Below are 22,031 nucleotides of genomic sequence, written 5' to 3'. Positions count from 1 at the left end.
AGAGTTAAAGAATTGTTGGTGAGCCAATTGTGAATACGATTTAGAGTTAGATTCGATACTTGTTCTAATTGCCTCCTAGAGTTGGCATATGAAAGAATTATCAAGTCGTCTGCAAAGGCTTGTATTATGGAATCTTCAAACTGAATTTTCAAAAGGTTATTAATTACTAAATTCCACGCAGTCGGTCCTATGCAAGACCCTTGGGGACAGCCTTTTTTAATTGTTTTTGTTACATATCCCTGATTTGTTGCTAAGATGGCTTGCCTGTTCATATTGATGCTCTCTATTATAAAACAAAGATTGGATGGGATTTGGTACATTGATAATTCTCTATTAATTAGATCGTACTGGATATTGTCAAACGCCCCTTTGATGTCGAGCGAGATTGCGGCGACGTGTTTGTGATTATTTTTTAGATGAGTTAGGTTATCTTTGAAATTTTCTAGTGCAATATTGACTGATTTACCAAATCTAAAACCGTATTGTAAATCAGACAGTGCGTTGAGTTTCTCTAAATGAAAAGTTAGTCTCTTAACGATTAATTTCTCTAGGAATTTACCCAAACAAGGAAGTAGTGTTATAGGACGATATGAAGATAAAACATTGGGATTTTTGCCTCTTTTAAGAAAAAGTAAAACTTGCTCATTTTTTAAATGGTCAGGGAAGACTTCCAGAGTGAGACATTTGTTGAAAAAATTTAGGATAAGTGGACCGAAAAACATGAATAAGTTTTTTACAATTATATAATCAATGCCATCTATGCCTGGTGATTTTTTGTTGTTTAGTGTTCTAAGAAGACGTTGAAGTTCATTGTGGTTGAAGGGAGGATCTGGATTTTTATTTTGATAGCTGTATTTGTTTTGTTGAATGACTTTGTCATCCGGGAAAAGATTATGAAGAACATTCTTGGCCTCTTCTATTGGACAGTTAGTGTCATAAATCTGAGTTAAGATGGTCGGATAGGAGTTTGTTTTAAAGGATGACTTATAATGAGCTCCATGGGAATTTTTAATGCTTTCACAGAGATATTGCCAACTATTGTACTTTGCTTTGATAATTAGTTTTTTGTATTGTGCTCTTTTTTGCTTGAAAATAGCTTTATATTTTTTTAATTTCTTCATCAAAAAACGTATTTTAATTGCTTGTAATTCTTTTTTGTGAATTGAAAGTTGTGCTGTCCACCAAGAAGTGTTTGTAGGACGATTGAAAAGTTTAAGTTTGTAGGAGTTTTTGCAGCTTAAGAAAATTTTACTAATGAGATTATTTGTAAAAATATAAAGATCCATAGGATTTTGTACGTTGTCTAGTTCAATGTTTAGATCTGGAATAAAGTTCGAGAAATGTTTTTTAAATTTATTATGATTTCCAAACTTAGTTTTAAACCTTATGAAAGAGGAGAACGTATACTTGTTATTGATTTGTAATAAGATATATTTGTGGTCTGAATTACTTTCTATATCCAGAACATTCCAATTAGAAAAAGTTAAAATATCTATGTTATTTGTAAGAGTAAGATCTGGAAAAGATGAGGTTAAAGATGTTACGAAAGTCGGTAATGCTGGTTGTGAATTTAAAATTAAGATGTTAGATATGATAAAATCTAACAATACTTCTCCCCTTGCGTCATTGTTTGAATAACCCCAGAAGCTGTGATGTGAATTGAAGTCTCCAAAAATTATTGTTGGATTATTGTAGAAGTTTTTGTTACTGTAGTAAATTAGATCTTTGCTTTCGGCCGCTGCAGGGAAAGTTCGTTATATGCCTGGTGTGTTTCAGAATATTCGCCTATCTTTTCTTAGCAGTTGTACTGCCTGCATAGCCGCTGCCGGCCACTATTTTGAACACTTATTGTAATCACATGCCATTACGTTTGCTTTTATAACTTAACTTCATCGTCCTTTGTGTGTTTTTGCCTCATATAAGAACATAAACTTTGACGCCCTCTAGCGGTTTTGAGTTTTGTTTTCGACTATGCATTCTTTGATAAAAATTGTTTGCTTGAGTGTGTACTATCACTTCCTAAAATTTTGCCCAGCTTTTTAGAATCACCCTGTATTTAAGTAAGTATTAAATTATGCGAGGATGTTAAACACTATGAAACCGCTTTGAAACAATTTCAAATTTGATTTTGTAAAATAGTACATGTGGTGAATGTTAAAAAAATATCGGATTAAAACTGCTCAGTTATATTTAATCCAAATTTAAGCCAGTTTGTTAAGTTTAAAAAATTTCCTAAATTTTGATACTGAAAGAATAAAAATATGCACTTAAACATCCAGACTTTAAAATTATCTCTTTTGCTAGATGTTTAATTTTATTTTCTTTACTGTAACTTTAAACAAGGATTATAATATTTAAAATTTTTTAAAAAGGTAAACGAACTTTAATCGTATAACTGGCAACTAAATATATTAAACTAGATCAGATTAAAACATTACGGAAAAAAACAAGCTTGATGAGTAGCCATAATGTATTAAAACTGGCACATGTAATGGGCGCAAGTTCAGACACTGGTGAATTTTAAATTTTTAAAAACATTTATAGCTTCTTTGAAAATGGACACTTTACTACGTTTAATTTAATTTTTTTTAAATCTGTGTTTATGGATATATATTTAATTTTAAAATTAAATATTGAATATGTATAAAGTTTATTGAAAAATGCCCCAGCTTTTAATAGAAATAAATTTTATCTAGAAATAGAGTAATCATAAATTTAAACAAATACATTCTATAAGTAAAAGTTACGTATCTTAATTTTAATGCAGCAACACGGCATCAAACTCTCGTAACATTGAATCCAATTTTAAATATTGATTCAAATTGTCATTATCAATCTCTTCTAACGGCACCAATGATAGGAATACGGCAAGAAACTATCTCACATTTTATTCGCTAAATTCAGTCTGAATTAATTAAACAAGCAAAAACTATTCTAGCAATTTTTTTTTTGTTATTTTAACTAAATATTTTCCTGTACTGAAGGAGGCACCCCACACTATACCATAATAATGCATTCAAACTCATTTCTCAACGCTGATTTTGTTCTATTTAGGAGAAAAAAAAATGCATAAAAAATGATTAAGCAACGTGTAGTTAGAAAGTACCTCACAATGTGAAAATAAATTTTATGCATAGATCTTTGTAAATTCGAATTTTACTAGAAAAACTGAATTTATATGGGTGAATTTTCAAATTGGATCAAAAGCCGAGTTTAAGCATAAAGAGGGAAAATAAAATAGTAACCAGGCCTATCGATAAGAATAACTTTTTTCAACACTAATGGAGGTTACAGCAGTGTTTAAGGAGGGTTTTGAACTTAGAAAAAACAACACATTTAAAAACTGTACGGTTGAATTAGAAGCGCAAGCTAATCACTCATAGATGTTCAGAGTTAAAATAGGGCAGCAATCTGATATGTTCAGTTTAAGGGTTAAAACAATACAGCACCTTAAAGTACGAATAGTCAAAATTGAAAGAAATCTACAATTATATTGTATTCTACAAAAAGCGGGAACATTTCGTCCTATTGAAATCTGCATGAGTGATACGGAAAGTTCCGAAACGGCTGAACGAGTGTAGAGCACGACGAGGGTCTATCACTTCCACGTCAGATTTTACACTCGCCTGGACGCACCGAAACTTCTAGTTTCAAACATACACACTTTAGTTACCCTGTCCCTGTATCTGAAAGCACACATTTGTAAAAAGTGATAAAACTAAAAAATAAGATATATTTAAATATTTTTATTTGGTTATTTAAGAGAGAGTCTTAAAACCAAGTTCCTCATTTCTAAGGCTCCTGCGGCTGATATGTCATCAATAAAAATAAACAACAATCTTAAATTAAACATAAATAATGATAATAAAAAGTTTCATTTGTTCTTTCATGAGATAAAAAATTAAAAATTTTTTTAATTTGAATTGATTTCTTTTTTTGAAGTGAATAGATATTTTTTCACTTCGAAATTGATTTTAATAAACTTTGCTAAAATGTAGCGGGATTCTAAGATATCCAATTAAAAATATTTTAAAGGCTCACAAAATGTTTTACCCACGGTTTCGCAAAGCTTAGTGTCGGTTCTTTAACTCAAAATAACGTGACTTTACACCTACAAACTTCTCAATTTCGGATCAAGCATAGTATTTTAGCATAAGTTACGAATTTAATACTATGCCTTTTGCATATTTGTTAATATTTTTCGGCTGTGAAAATACTAATAATGTAATAAATGATTCAAATATAAAGACATTAAAGTGTTCTATTTTAAATGAATGGGAGTATGTATTTATCAAAGTTACTATTTTTTTAAAACTTCATGCAAGATTAACAACAGATAATTTTGCTTGTATCAGAACGTATTCGAATGAAAAATTAGAGATGATAATTTATGAGAAACGTTATGACGCAGGATATTATTTAGAGAATTGTGGGACATGTTTCGGTTTAATTTTTCTTTGAAAGGGGAAGCACCGCTTATTCCTTTTTTCAGTCGTTTATCGAACTATCTTTGAGTTACAAATCTTTATTCAGTTAGCTTTATAGAATTCTAATCTACTTTCTAGCAATTTTTTTAGACAGTCAAGATTGTTTTTGGTAAGTTATATATTTTCTTTATGTCATTCATTAGTTTTTGATTGTTTGCTTCAATTTATGTTTTTGATTTTATATTAATTAATTTAACAAAAAGTTTACAAACAATGGAGAATTTAAGTCATTTTTTAAAATCTTAACCCATTTAGAATCCTTCAAAACCACTAGAAAATATTTAATTACTTTTTTTTATAGTGACTAATTATATGATTATTTTTAAGCAAAAAAAACGCTTACTTTCGTTTTCATCTTAAACGGCGAGTCACATGATTATTTACGAACTAACGTCATTCATATCTATCTGCCATTCCTTTACAATTGCATTTTTGCTTTCGTTAAAATTTTTGTTATTAAATCCATCAATTTTGGATGGTAAATAACTATGTGAGAACAATTATATAAATATAATAAAGATAATTATAATAATATAATAAAGATAATTATAATAAATTGTGCCCTTATAGAATTATTGACCTTAATGGAACTTAATAAAAAAGTTGCTTAAAATAACGTATTTTTATAATGTTTTCTAATTATAAAAGCATATAATAATTTATGTGAAACTCATTGAAACATTGTCAGTAGTTAGTTGATGGTTCTGAATTTTAAAGATTTTTTAGTTTATTAAAAAAGGAATTGAAATAAATTATAAGTTATGCCTGATATAACTTACTAAAATAATGTGTTATAAATACAAAATAATTTTGTTCGTTCATTTTGTTCTTAGTTTTAAGATATAAATTCTAATTATTTTCATGTTAGGTGAAAAAATGTTGAATAGATTTTTTATATTGAATAGTTTTAGATTTTGAAAATGTAGAAAAGCTTAAGTTATTTATTTTTTTATTATTTATTTTTTCTAGCTTGAATTTAATGCAGGGAATTATTTCCAGCATAGCAGTAGCCTTATAAAAAATTGTGATTCCAACAAAACTTTTAATTCATTCTTTAAAAAAATATTTAGTTAAACGAAAAAAGGAAAAATTAATATGTTCTAGTAGATTCTATTAACTTTATTTTAATTGCGTAAATTATGTTATAAGAGTACTGAAATCGAGTAAATGCATTTATTTAGTTATACATTAAAGAAAGAGGAATTAAATTTCATAAATACATCTAAAAATAATTTTTCCACATAGCAAAATTCCTATTTACTCAAAGAATAAAAATGGTAGGAACTGAAGTAAACATTACTGTATATTTAATAAATAATAAAAATGTGGATTAGAATTTCTTTTTATTTTACATAAGTTTTTTTAAAAATTCTTTAGTTTTCTACCGTCTGATATCGAACCGAAAAATTTCCTGATCATTTTATGATGGCTGATATAATCAAGAAAAGAGTTCTTTGTCAGAAACTAGTTATTTTATCATGATCATGTAAAGTCAATACCTTTGGTAGTACAGGATCGGAGATTGATCGTGCTGTGGTTCAGGTCAAAACTACGATCTGCGGATGGACGGTTGGTGTGTGAATATGTCCTCTCTGTAAAACGGGATGTGACGTATGTATGTTGTCTTCTGATCATCCTCGGGGATATTTTCCAGATCGTCGCCAATAGCACATTGCGCAGCTCTAGTGTGACATAAATAAATGTACCGGTACTGCACTATTATCGTATTTAATAGATATATGAAATCATGTGTTTCTTGTTTTGTTTCTTTGGATTTTAAAGCTTGTGTCTATAAACTTAATAAGTGGAAAGTCAATAAGAACTCATAAAATAAAATTATAAATATTCAAATGAGCCATGAAAAAATTATGACGAATTTTGAATATCCCATTTCAAATTAGACATAATTTTTAGTTCTCAGATTATAATTAATCTAATAGTATGAAACTGCACGGGAATGGTAAAAAAATGGTTGCTGAATTAATAAGGAAATTCCGGACGTATAATTCTCCCCAGGTTAACACGGAGGAAGTAAAATCTCTCTTCTGTCTGCAGGGGACCCTTTTTTACCACATTTAATTGTTGATCATAAATTTCGTCAATAATACTTAGACAATTTTTACAGCCTCCGAAATAAGTACCGATATTAGTTCGTTTGCCAAAAACGATTATAAAAATATTAATATCGTTACTAATTTATTTCGAGAATTACACTTGATAAATTTTGATAATAAGTTAAAAAATAAGTTAAGTTCCAAGAAGTTAAATTAATAAAGAAAAGGTACTGATCTAGAAAAACCATGAAAAATTGCCCTGTTATTATTGACGTTTATAATGCTAAACTAATTTTAGCAATGGGTATTATTACTATTATGTTAATTTGTGTTTTTTAATAAATACAAAATATACTATTATTGGTTACATTTGGAATAAGACTTTCACTGCTCGCCGAAGAGGATATGTATTGAGGAAATTTGTTGATTTTTAATTATCAGGAGTAGATATCGAGCCATAGCCTTATGTCATATGATACTGAATTTAATTAAATTAAGTCAGAAGGAATGAACTTCTAAAAACATGTTTTGCTAACTCTGATAACATAAATCCTCTGGGAAAGACAACTAATAGTAATAAAAAAATGGAATCGTTTTAGCTTAAGTAATTGTGGGAGATTTGAATCAATTAATTCGAATAGTGATCCGAATCACGTGATTTGAATCAGTGATGTGAATCACTTCATAATCAGTTATTCGAATTATTTGATTTGAAAAACTCAGTTCGAATCATTGATTGAAATGTAATGATTCGAATCATAGATCTGAATTATTTGATTTGAATCTCTGATATAAATCACTTGATTGGAAAAGTATCCTAATCATATGATTTGAATTAGCATCACCGAGAAACAAAACTAACTGAAATTTAAGAAGCAATTATACATTAAATCTATTTCGATACTTATTCGAATCAACTGATTACTGATTCGAAACGGGTGCAAGTTTGTGATTAGAATCACCAAATCAACTCAGTGATTCGAATCCTCCAATCAGTATCATCAATCTCCTCAATCATCAACTCTAATATTGATTCTATCTTGAGGTACCTTTTGATAGATGAGGGTTGACTTTGATTCTCACATTTTCATGAAGTTTTTGTGCAAATTTTTCTTGATAATTTTAAGCAATTATAAACGGTAGAATAAAATTGATATAGATTGTATTGATGGGAAAAAAAATCGTGTTCCTTATCTGCCTCTAAAACTTTAAGTAAATCTTTTAAATATTTCATTGACAGTTTTTTTCCTAATTTTTAAAACATTAAATGTTTAAAACTTAAATTAGGACCCTGTAGTAGTAGAGAATAATTAGTTTCCTTACAGCTATAACATTTTCCTTACCGCTCGTAGTTCTAATTATTCTAGGTTCTTCCCTGTGATGCTATAATAGGCATTACATATTTCCTAGCTTTTAAACTTTCTTTAATTTCTTATGTTTATTTTTTTTTAATCATTCTTAATATAATTTTAATAAAATTAAACCAATTATTTATTTTTTATTACAATTTACAAAAAGCTAATACAAATCTTTTATACTTTTCCTATGTAACGGCTAAATTTTTATTTCAGTACAAATGTAAAACTCATTAATTCACTGTCGCGACTAAATCGAAAACAAAATCTATTTGTAATTCTATATTTTTTATTTCTCTTACCACAAAAATGTTTCAGTTACAGGGTTATACTAATTCACCTTGTCTTTTTGGCGATTAGCTTTCGCCAAATTATTTTCAAATTTTATCTTGATTACTGGCTTTGTTTTTGGCTATGTTTTTTTAAGGTATTTATTTAAAGGTACTTATTTGTTTAGGGGAACCGAGAAAATTGCCATACTTTTATTTACTTCAATGAGGCTCAATTAATTTAGGTAATATGCACAAATAGAAATTAAAAAAAAAATTATGTTCAAAAAAAGAAAATTTATGGAGAAATGGTACTAATTGGTTAAAGAGAAACGTAAAATGTTACCATATTATTATTGACACCATTGAATCTAAGCTAATTTTGGTAATAATTACTCATTGAAATTAAAAATAGGCTTTGTTAAAAGTAATATTAAATAACATTAATATCTTATGAAATACGGCAGATTTGAGCTCAGAAATTATCTAATTTATTTCTTTTATTGAAAACAAAATTATCCGTTTGAAAATATCGCCTCGCAGAATAACATGTAGTAAGCAGCTGCAAACTTTCTAACCGGAACTAGAGCAAACATACAGCTCGAGATTGTTATTATTTACATTTCTACTGAAAACACCATCCATTCTTGTGAAGCATTTATGAACACAGAGAAAATATTGGCAAATTTTTTTGAATTGTTCCAGTAAATTCGTAAAATTTCATTTTTAAAATTTTCGTATTAAATTTTTTAGTCATTTGTTTAAAAACAGTATTTGCCATGACTAACTTAAATAAACTAAAAACAGTGTTTACCTTGACTCTGCTATATATATTTTGTTGTCTTTATACGTTCAAGAAAATATATAGTTCCTTATGAATGATTGCTGTTTTATGATAGTTCCTTATGATGTTTAAAAAAGAATCCTGAAAATTGTTAAGTCAGAAAAAATGAGATTTTTTCATTAAATCAGGTCGTTAAAATTACTATTTTAATCACAAACTTGGGTCATTTAATTTAAATTGTTGACACTTATTTTATTTAACTCTTTTCAAATGTATTAACTTTTTATCTGAATATATACAATAACTGAGCAACATCAGCTTTTTAACGCTATTATACGCTATTTTTATTTCGTTACAATATTGCAAACGAATTAGACAATTATTTTTTCTAAATTTAATTTTTAAATACTGAACATGTCCGACGTTCGCTTCCCGAACCCTCGGAACTGATGCTTAATGGCCTCTGTATTAATTCAAAACTATAGGGGAAATTGTAAACATATTCCCCTAATTTGTCAACAGTTTTGTGGTTTGGCCTGAATTACAAGTACATTAAACTATAAGTAGATTTTGGTTTTATAACTATAGTTGAAAATAAAAGCAGAATTTAGGTATTTCTGTAAAGAAAGAGAATACAAAAAGAGTTTGACATTGCAATTTTGCCTTGAGCCCAGACTAAGCAATTTTTGAATTTTTGGGCAAATTTTGAAAATTATAGTTTTATATAAAAGCGAAGTACACAAGAAATCTTTAGAAATTTTTTATAAGTGTCCCGTAGCTATTTTTATGAAGTGGAATATTTAAATCGATAATTTAAGAAATATTATATTAAAATTATCAATCTTTAAAATTGGTTTTAGTTCTTTAATAAAAAGAAAAAATAATTCGCGAATAATTAGCCCTTTCATTTACATTCGCATTTGTAGTCCGCCATTGGTCTCGAACTCACACTTGTGGGATTGGCAGTTATATCACAGGACCATGGTCATCTGATTATTTAAAGGGAATTACATTTGCAGTGCGTTTGCATTGGATGAACCATATTATGTTCCATTTTGTAGTCTTTAGTTCATCTGTAAGTATGCGGCTTGTTGTAGTAGTTCAGTATGTTATTGCATCGATATATGACCAAGTTTCGAAATAATAGGTTTCAAGGACGGTTTCTCTTCCTTGAAACCTATTATTTCGATTTAATGATTTAAAAGTTGTAGTACAATATTTATTGATATTATATATTAATATCATAATTATTTTTGTATGGATCCAAATTTATTTCCATTGCCTTTTTAAAATTTAATTGGTTATTGGTCGAAAGAAATATGTACTATCACTTTTTACTAGTAAGGGATTGTAAATTACATGTATGTCTTACTCTATTTGTAAATAGAATACACTTTGGACTTGCAAATACTGTAATTTATTTGATAATCAATTTACCGATGTTGAAGAATTACAGCAGTTTAAATATTTGCATATAAAATTTTCTTGAATGACAGTTTTCAGACATTGAAAAGGAACAGTAATATAATTTTTTTAGATGTTACAAAGTCTTCATTTACTTTCATCCAAGTCGTGATTTACTTTTGGACGACTCGTGATTTACTTTAAGAGAGTCTTGATTTACTTTCAGACCAGTGGTGTTTATTTTCTCCTGAACAATCTCCTGAACATTTGAGAGAAGCAATGAAAGCATCCTTTCTGTTTTTCTTCAGATTGTTCGTTCATGGTCAGCTCAATATCACTTCGTTGCCAGAAGTCTATTTNGGTACTGCGTTTTTTAAATGAATCAAATATGACGTTTGCCAGTTCCACAATCAAGCCAATGATTTACAGAGGTTTCTGCACAGAAATCTGAAAGAGGTTTTCCATTTAGGTAGATGTTCATAATTGCGGTTGACGCTTATTGTTTAAGACCAGTACGTAATGTGTTTTTTTTTTATGTTCATTGCTGAAAAGTCCCTTTCAACCGCTGCAGTACTCCCAGACAGAGAAAACATCAATTCCACCATAATGCGAAGTACATACAGGCCGTTATAATATAGACAGAGCACACAAGAAATCTTTAGAAATTTTTCATAAGTGTCGCGGAGCTATTTTTATTACATTTTAGCTATATATATTTAAAGCGATAATTTAAAAAATATTTTATTAAAATTATCAATCTCTAAGATTGGTTTTAATTCTTTCATAAAAAGAAAAAATAATTCTCGAATAATTAGCCCTTTCATTTACATTCGCATATGTAGTCCGCCATTGGTCTCGAACTCACACTTGTGGGATTCGCAGTTATATCACAGGACCATGGTCATGTGACTGTTTAAAAGGAATTACACAGCCATATCACTGGACCCTGGTCATCTGACTGTTTAAAAGGAATTACACAGCCATATCACAGGACCGTGATCATCTGACTGTTTAAAAGGAATTACACAGCCATATCACAGGACCATAGTCACCTGACTGTTTAAAAGGAATTACACAGCCATATCACAGGACCGTGGTCATCTGACTGTTTAAAAGGAATTACACAACCATATCACAGGACTGACTGTTTACAAGGAATTATACAGCCATATCACAGGACCGTGGTCATCTGACCGTTTAAAAGGAATTACATTTGCAGTGCGTTTGCATTGGATGAACCATATTATGTTCCATTTTGTAGCCTTTAATAGTTCGTCTGTAAGTATGCGACTTGGTGTAGTAGTTTAGTATGTTATTGCATCGATATATGACCAAGTTTCGAAATAATAGGTTTCAAGGACGGTTTCTCTTTCTTGAAACTTATTATTTCGATTTAATGATGTAAAAGTTGTAGTACAATATTTATTGATATTATATATTAATATCATAACTATTTTTGTTTGGATCCAAATTTAGGTCCATTGCTTTTTTAAAATTTAATTGGTTATTGGTCGAAAGAAATATGTACTATCACTTTTTACTAGTAAGGGATTGTAAATTAAATGTATGTCTTACTCTATTTGTAAATAGAATACACTTTGGACTTGCAAATACTGTAATTTATTTGATAATCAATTTACCGATGTTAAAGAATTACAGCAGTTTAAATATTTGCATATTAAATTTTCTTGAATAACAGTTTTCAGACATTGAAAAGGAACAGTAATATAATTTTTTTTAGATGTTACAGCAAAGTCTTCATTTACTAGCAGCCAAGTCGTGATTTACTTAAGGACAACTCGTGATTTACTTTAAGACCAGTCGTGTTTACTTTCTCTTGAACAATCTCCTGAACATTTGAGAGAAGCAATGAAAGCATCCTTTCTGTTTTTGTTCAGATTGTTCGTTCATGGTCAGCTCTATATCACTTCGTTGCCAGAAGTCTATTTCGTCTCTTAAGAAGGGACCATCACGACTTTTCAATCTAAAATTTAAAGTAACACTCACATTATTAGAAAGCTAAATACAGTTTTTTTTTGTTTTGTTAAAGCAGCTTCATTTTAAATTATAAGCTTTTTGTATAGAGTAAAATGCATTTAAAATCAGTGAAAGTTTCGAAGTTGCACAGATTTCAGAAAACTCGGATTTTTATTCTACAATCATCAAAATCGTTATATTATTTACGACAATGTGAAACGAAACTAAGGCAAACAACGTTAAAGAGCACAAAGGTCGCCCACTTGTGTATTTATTAATGAGAAACAATTTCGTGATGGATTTATTAGGGTGATTCTATTTTTCAGATTTATTGACAACAGTATGTTTTGTGCAAAGTTTAATGATTTAAAACTTTTACATCAATCAATTTATCCTAATTGCTTAAAAGTAGTTAAAAATATTCAAAATGACTCTTCGGTCAATTTTTTAATCAATCTTGCCGAAGTAAAATATATCAATGCAATAATGTGAGAAGCCCCCCAAAAAGAGGAAAAACTTTTTTAAAAATAAAACGTCATCAAGCAAAAATTCTCCCCAAAATTAAGAAAAAAAGCAAAATAAAACAGAAATAGGAACGTAAAGCGATAAATGAGAACGGTCGACGGTCATCTTATGAACATCTTGCAAAAATGATTTAAATATGTTTTCCTAACAAAGTTGTCAGATTACAAAATATGAAATTAAAGCATAAATATATCGTAATCGGATATATTTTTAAGTCGCCTTCGTACTGAAGTATAAAACCACATTTAATTTCTCACTTACCTTGGAATGGACAGAATACTAGATTTGCGCGTGTTACTAATGTATAATTAATTCAAAGTTTTGAAGAAATAAAAGGTCGAAGTTCAAATACAACATTTTAACTCGATGATTTTGTAGAGAAATTATTAAAAAATATTTATTGAATTTTGAAGAAGATTAAGTTTTAGTTATAAAATTTCTTAACCACGGATTTAACCGAAATGGATTTGCTCATGTTAGTTTTCTTTTTAATTTCTTTTTCATTCTCGATTGTCACCTTTTATATATATATATATATATATATATAATTTGTGTTCATATTTAAAATGTTTCAAAAAAGTTAAAATACCTATCGTCCTCAATACCAAATTCGATTGAGTCCTTATCGTGTACAACATCCATCTTATAAAGTTTGGCTATCTGTACATCACTGAATAGGAAAGTTGGGTAAGTCAATTCCTCACTAAAAGTATTAAAAAAAAAAAAGAAAAGAAAAGGGGAAAAAATATATAACTTAAAATTCAATAAAGTTATTTTGCTCAATAAATTTTTCTTTAAATTTGAGATATATTTGTAAAGAGAGAGAATTTATTAACTTATCAACGATCACAGATGTTTTAAAAGTGCTACGATGTGTAATTATTTATTTTATATTTTGTGTTAATTATTTATTTAATAAGAAAATGGCCATTATAGATTTTTGTAGGGGTGATAATTACAGTAGCATTTATAAGTAAATTCTAAAATCGTGGCTTAGTATTTAAAAAGATTTTTCAGTTAAAAAATTATGTTTTCTATTTAGTCATTTGCCTCATTCGTCTTTTATTTAAAACTTAAGGAACAGAGATTTCGTTTTTTATTCACTTTATATTGTTTCTTTTCGGGAATTCTTTAATAGGCTTTAGAAAAAATACTCATGGTTATAAAGAAAATATCTTAAAAAGTATAAAATAATGAAATAAAATCTTCAAGAAATATGTTAAGTTGCAATTTATTTTAATATTTTATTTTATCTAAATAAATGTTTTTTCTTGTATAAAATTGTTCAGACCGTTTATACCTTATATCACCGAATAAATTTTTTTTTATTTACGAATTATTTGACCCTTTTCAGAAAATTGGGTTTATACGAGTAACATTGTCATTCCTTCAGCATTTGCATTTTTAATTATTTCATTTTATTAAGCAAACTCTTGTAAAGTTATTGTCCTTAAAAAATAATTTTTTCTTCGTCAAAGCAAAGATTTTAATCTTTTAAATAACTGCATGAATTAATTCTGTTCATGCCCAATAAATTCATTTTTAATCATATGTACCTTTGATTCATAGGGATTAATAAAACTTAAAGACCGATATGTAGTCACTTACAATTTTATGTTAAAATTTTATTTTGAAATAGTTACGAAAGTGCTATTCGAAACACGTTGAAAAATAACTCAAACACTGAAGATCATTTTAACCAAAATATTTAACTGCTATTAGGAAACATTCTAATTAACATACCTATTCAACTCCTCAACTCCATTACCATCATCATCCTTAAATTCAACCCCAACTTCCTCATTTTCAACCACATCATCAACAAATTCATTAGCATGAATTTCGTCTTCACTATCACCTTCATCATCATCAGAGGTTTGCACCTCAGCTCTTAACTCTATCATGCATTCTGCATCACTAATATTATAAAAAGAATATATTTTTTCAAATCTTCCAGAAGGTTATAGATTTTAAAAAAAAGTGGGATTTCTAATGATTTGTTTGATCTTTGAGGGAAACTTCCAGAGTTTCTTTAGTGTACAAAATAAAATGGCGTATCTTAAGAAGTTTTGATCTAAATATGTTTTCGATTGTTATTTTATTATTGGATGATCGTTATTGAAATAGACCGTTCATTATTTCATATCTTAATCGAATTTCTCTAGCAGTAGTATTTTGTGACTAAAATAAGTAAACAGACAGACATCTGTTTTTACCCTTTGTGGTCGTATGTCTACTCTCAGCCACCAACGCTTTTTAACCGTTTCAGTCATATGTCTGGCACTGTGAAGATGTAAAGAGTAAAGATTGTTCTGTATGTTCAAACAGAAAAGGCGGAATACTAATTATGAAACTAATTTAATAAAACTGATTATTTTTGCGACACATGTTCTCGAAAACCTGAGCTTCATATTGGAGACTGCTTTGAAAAATAGCACACGAGAACTATAAAATGTAGTTTTTTTTCATAAAATTAAAACATATTGTGTTACATACATCTAAAGTTTAAAAAAGAATTAATAAATTTTATTTTTCCTTCAAAATCTTATACATTATGTATTACTGTTCGTTCAACGAAAATTAATTACGACCAGCATGTCATCCATGTATAAATTTAATACGGCCGCGAAGGGTTAAATGTTTCGTTGTTTTTAATTGAGTTTTTGCTTTCTGTGTAAATTTTTCTACTACTCAAAAGGGTACGTTTTTATTGAATAAAAAAGAAAGAAAATTACGACAAAAGCATAAAGCTTTGGAGATATAACTACTTACAAATCCATCTCATCCAAATCAATATCATCCCCATCGAATTCATCTTCGAATTCGGTACCATCCTCATATGCTGAAATATTAATTAAAATTAAATTTAAATATTTGAATAAAAACTAGTTTTAAAATAATCTCTAAAGTGTTTCTTCTGTTGAATAATAAAAGAAATTTTTACAAATTACCACACTTAGAGACTTTTGGAACTTAGGAAATTCATAAAAAAAAGGTAAAAAATCTTCTTTAAAAAAAGTATGTATTTTTGGAAACCTCCATTTTATTAAAAAAAAATAGCTGTACGGTTGTTCTTCGTACGAAGTAAAAAATGTAAATAATAAATAAACGGCATTAATCAACACTGCTTAATCAAGCACTAAATCGTAAACCATATACCGACATATTTAATGAAGCTTTAATAATTTCATTTTTTCTTTAATTTTTATTACTCTTAAAGCTTTTCGATGACTTTAAGTTATTATACTAAGCAAAATCCTCTTTCAAAAATTCAATATAAATATTAACTATATTCAGTGCCATTTGACATTGTGCAATTGCCAAAAGGCTCACCTATCATTGTCAAAATTTACCACATTTTTTTTTTTTTTTTTTTTTTACAAGACGAATTTTTTTNCAATACTTTTGACCAGTTCTGATAAGACAGGTGGCCAACAAATTGAAAGACGTCTCAAATCAGTCTTTAAATTCATTCGGGCACTCGCATAGAGACTACAGTGAAGAAGAATATGTTCAGCATCTTCATCAGCATCACCGCAAGCACAAATTCCACTGGTCTGCAGATGGAAACGAAATAAATATCTCTTAAAATTTCCATGGTTTGTTAAAATTTGGGTCAATTTAAAATCAGTTGCAAAGAATTTACATTGCAAACGGTGAAAAATGGATGGAAAGAACCTTTTCGTCCAGAGCGACCGAGGCGAAGCAAGAAATTCTGCATTCCAGTCCGCAATGATTATTTACCACATTAAAGCAATTTTATCCCTTTAAGAGAATCTTAAGAAGCTTATACTAAATACCAATATTAGTAGATTTAGATCCTATTACCACAGTGTAAGTAGTTCATATTGTCAAAATTTACCTCATTAAAGCAATTTTATCACATTGCATCACATACAATCAATCAATAAAGATATACAAAAATTTCATCAGATACAGAAAAAAAAACCTTTCAGATTACAAAACTGTATCATTCATTGAACCAAGTCACATATGTCTTTTGAACTGAGAACCAAAACATGTTTTTTAAATGAAATATTTTTCCACTTTTTGTACTTTTCATAAAAGGACTTATATTTATGAAACTTATTAATTACAAAAAAGTGGGAAAAATGGGAGTTTTAACAAAAAAGTACTGCAATGTAAAACTTTTTTTTAAAATACTTTAAAACTAAAAATAGTAGTAATTGCTTTACACGCAAGTAGTGTACCACTAAACCAAGACCCAAAGGTAGTGAAACATTGTGAAATGAGTACTTCTTGGTGCTAAGTAGCCGTCAACAGCTTCATTATTAAATGAAGTTAAAATTTATAATTATAGCAGGATATGATACGCAGTAAAGTTACATTGACAAGAATCAGTAAAGTTACATTGACATTGCAATGCAAATCAAGAATTATAAATTTAGAATATTTTATTTTTCCGTATCCTGATCTGGTACGCCAACGACAGTCGCCAAGATGCCAAATAAATTTTGAACTTGCTAATTCTTTTAATAAAAGCATGTAGATGTTTGCTCAGAGGTGGCTACAAGTTATACCTTTCGAGTTGGTCCTTTTCTGTGATGTTTTTCTTAAATTTCTTGAGGGCCGCTGCCCGGATGTTGCCCAGACTTGACTATTATTCCGCCACACATCAGGATACGAAAATCACCCCAATTAGTTTCTTGTTTATTAGTTTGTAATTAGTTTGTTAATGAAAAACATGCACAAAGCACATAAAGAATAGTAATATGAATTCAAGAAGGGCTCAACGAACCTTAGCTGAGAGAAATTAAATATTATAATATTATTTAATGTAATTTATGTTCATCTTCGAATGAGAACCTAATTTTTTTTAATATTATACAACAAAAAATATACATAACTTTTCACAACTGTTCAGCCATCACGCATCTCTTTCAGCATTCCAATATCGAACCTTTACCTTGTCTTTTCGATTGTTAACAAAAATATATCTATCGTTTGACGGTTTCCAAATGTATGCCAAGTTTGGCGAAAATGTTTTACAAATGAATTAAAAGCATCTCAGCTTGGTGTAAGCTTAATTATTTAATTGGAGTTTACATTTAACCACTTATATTAAGGTGTGTGCAAATATTCCATTCGGCATTAACTTGAAATAACAGACAATAGTTCATAGATTTTGGAGGTATTTACACCAATATACACCAGTTTTTATTTATTGTGATTTAATAACACTCAAATGAGTAAATAACATACTAGCGTAATATTTTGACTTTTTTTAAACGCTTGAATCAGATAAAGAAAAAAAAAATCTATATCATATTTATATTTCTCGGTAAAAAGTTGCCGCTTTTCAAGTCTTTATTTTGAAGTTTTTAATTCTTTTTTTATGTTCGTATACAGAAACCAGGGAAAACTGTTTCAAATTGTGATTATTTTTTTTGTTTTCGAGAAATTGAGCAAAATAGGAAAAAAGAAATCTGGATAGAAATAATTGGAAAAAGGCAGATTTAACATTCAGTGTAAGCGTCAGATTGAAGTGCCCAATCCACAAGCGGTACTCTAACCTCTCTACTCCAGTGTTTCCCAAAGTGTGGTACGCGTACCCCCAGGGGTACTGGAACAGTTTAGCGGGGGTACGCGTTCTTATGCGAAATATCTTGCAACAAACGAAAATTTCACAATTTTTTTATTTAAAAACAAATCTAGCCATGAAAATTTACGATTACGTATTTTTCTATTGTCTATTTTTTGCAAGTTTAACAGTTAATGATTAGTAGTCTCAACAGCCAGCTGTGATTTTTAACTTTTGTGCAATTTTTTTATAGTAAAAAATACATTAAGTTTTTTTCAGTTTTTTTTTTACGAAAAATTTAGAAAGGGTACATAAAACTTATAAGTTTGGGAAACACTGCTCTACTCTAACCTACTTTCCCTCCAAATTTCTATTTGACTATTTCCTTATTTGTTATTTAATACTGTAGTGCATCAAAAGTTAAATCGGATTACTCATTTTAAAAAGAGAAGTTTTATTAAATTATCCATGAAGTTGTTTTTTCAATTTAAGACACAAGTATCATTTATAAAATACGCTGAAGCATTTTTTGTCAATTTTTTTAAATGTTTACAAAATTTTCTCAATCTTCATTAAATTTAGGTTTCTGGGAATAATTTTGATCACTGTAAGGAAGTTTTAAATCATTTTAACAATATTCTAGGTCCATATCAATAAATAATGAAAAATTTTTTAAAAAAAGTATATTTTTATACTTACGATTAGGTCGGGGATACTTTTCCCTTTCCTTTCTCCAATGATTCAAAAGAGCAAAACGATATAAATCGCTTTTATCCATAATTCTCACTTTTTTAATTTCACAAAAAGACAACCAGCATTTGAGAAATCTCAAAACAAGAATGAGTAAAAAAGCACTTTTTTAATCGAACTAACAGATGCTTCGTTTGCAACAATGTGAACCATTGTTTAAATTATATCTTGCATAAAATTTTTATATAACTATCTATAACTTTATTGTTGTAAAAGTTTAAACGTTAAGTATTGTTGAAATTATTTTTAAAATGTAGTTACTCTCTAAATAAATGCAAGAAGAAATAATATTAATGATTGATTTCAGAATTATGTTAAGAAAAAATTAATTTCTTCCATACACTTTTATTTATTTAAATAATACAATTAGCATAGAAAAAATTATTTCAACTTTGCTTTAAGTAAAACGCATAAAAACAGGGAAGAAATTCTTATTTTCTTTACAAAAAAAGTTATTTTTTAGGAAGTTGACTCTTTAAAATTAAGCCTTCTCAAGGAGTTTATCTATATTTAGGGCAAATACTATACTGATCTTAATAATTTATTCCCAATGCACTATGCTGATCTTAAATAATTTTATAGATTAATTTATTTCTTTAATTTATTCTTTAATTTATTATATTTATATAGGGATTTAATAAAAATATAGGGATTTAAGAAAGAAGTGTCACCGCTAGTTCGGTATTACAGACGCCATTTTCGATTTGTATTTCGTCGAATTTATGTGGCGATGGAGGTACACAGATTCTATTCATGATAAATTTACACAGTATCTAACTGTTATTATATAATTCTGTGCACCTAAATCTGAGAATATTCAAGCTTAATGAAGAAGTGAGTTGTTTTTTTCCTTTGCTTTCTGCGCCTACTCCGTTAATTTTTGCTTCGATTCAAAATCCTTTTTATTGGGTTTATTAATTTTGCTTATATTGGGTTTATTGCAAGTTTTGGCTGATGTTTTGTGAAAATTTTCCAATGTTTTATTTAAATATCATTATGTTTTGGCTGCCATTCCTGTTCCGCGCAAACAGGAATAGCGCCAAACATAAGTCGCCAATTTCGCCAAGGGGCACCCTCAAGTATATTTTTCCCCATTACCGATACACAGGATTTTACTTCATTAAAAACAAATGTGCTTAATATTTTAGTTACAGTTTCAAAACTTTGATAGTTAAAGTATTGATTTTGACCTGGAGAACTTCTAAAAATCATGGAATCTTAATTCTAAGTTAATACAAAGCTCAGATTTACCTAGACAAATTTAGAATATAGTGGGGAATCTAATTCTACAGGGGCTAGTTCAAAAAAAAAAAATGCGTTTTAGTCTTAAGGTCGTAATTTATTCTTTAGAAAAATAAACAAATCAGCACCTCACTGTATTAAAGTAATTATTAACACAAGAATTTGAATAAATTTTAAAAATTATATTCTTCAGTTTTGAACTTATTGCTGCCATAGAGTGCATAGAAAACTGTTGCTGCACTACAGCAGTTTGAAGGAGTGGTTCGAAGAGTCCCGAAACGACTGAACGAGTGTGAAACACGACGAGGGAGCACTTTTGATTAGAAAATTTTGCATAAACAGGGTGCGTAGCGTTTGTAAAAAGTACTTAAAGGTGCTTTTCTGGGTATTTCGTTTTTAAAAGCTTTTAAAGGTGCTTTTTTCAGCTGGCGTTTTTAAAAAGTGCTTTTTTGCTGAATAATTTTTTTTCTTCCCTTCAGTGATATCTGGTGGATCCCATGCATTTCACGAAAAATGGGGAGTTTGCTACGCAATCATTTACGCGAACTTCATGTCGTACCCACGTTATGACTTGTGCATGCGCGCACACTTGAAACCGAAACCCGAGTGCTCCAATTCGGATAGAGAATATCAGATCCTTATGAAATGTTTTTCTTTTTAATTTATTTTAATTTTATTCTTGTTTATTTTATTTTACTTCTAATACTTTTTTTGACGTAGGGGGTAAGGGTACTTTTGTTCTGAGTTCAGGGTCAAGTTGAATTCACTCGGTGATGTGGGAAAGTACTGATTGTTTCGATTTACGCCCGTTTCTTTTTGGTTTTTTTTTTAACGCTAAAACTGTTTATAAAAAGTTTTTGTTTTTCAATAATATCATAGATTGAATATGAATTTTTTGAGTGCTTGAAAATTTTTGTAAAGTGCTTGAAAAGTTTTTAAAAAGTGCTTATTTTTGATTCAAAGATTTGGCTACGCTCCCTGCATTAAACTTTAAAACTATAAAAATCAATCAAATATTTCAACACTTTCGTTTTACAAAGTCCAAAAGACCATGTCGCCGGAAAACATCAAAAATCTTCTCCTGCTCTACCAACTGATATAATTGTTATAATTTGATGTGAAAACATATTGTTTAATTTTAGTTATAACAACAAAAAAAATGGTATGTATTTGAAAAATTAGCAAGTATGCTTTAAAAAAATAATTTAAACTGGGAAATATATACGGATTCTATGAAACAATAAAGAGAAAAAATAATTAATAATTTTTATAATTATGTAAATGATAAGAAATATTGCTTGTTAATGATACATAACGATAATCTTATGTAATAAATGGTTCAAATTTGTAACAACTTCTGCCTCACTTGTGTCTCTTATACTTTAAAATTTCTATATATATATGCTAGATTTATATATAACTGCATTTAATTTTTTTTCAGTTAATATTTTTTTAAATTTCATTTATTAATTTTTTTGTTCCTTTTTACATTAAAGTGTAAGCATTATAAAATAAAGATCTCAATATCACGAGTGATTATATGTTTTAATAACAATTGATAAATTGTCATTTTTTTAAAGCTCTAGAAGGTTTCACTCATAATACCCTTCGATTATCTCCATTTATTATTGTCCCTTTCCAC

The 22,031-nt window shown here is 28.6% G+C and overlaps 1 protein-coding gene across 5 annotated transcripts in view; it reads left to right on the top strand.

The window, feature by feature from the left end:
* LOC107442556 (Phosphatidylinositol glycan anchor biosynthesis class M) overlaps positions 1–22,031 on the top strand; it is a 245,470-nt gene that overhangs the window by 187,051 nt on the left and 36,388 nt on the right. The window lies entirely within an intron of this gene.

The sequence above is a fragment of the Parasteatoda tepidariorum genome, chromosome 5 (assembly GCF_043381705.1).
Source record: "Parasteatoda tepidariorum isolate YZ-2023 chromosome 5, CAS_Ptep_4.0, whole genome shotgun sequence".
Taxonomy (NCBI): Eukaryota; Metazoa; Arthropoda; class Arachnida; order Araneae; family Theridiidae; genus Parasteatoda; species Parasteatoda tepidariorum.
The sequence above is the reverse complement of the archived record's forward strand: the minus strand, read 5'-3'. Positions and strand labels throughout refer to the sequence as shown.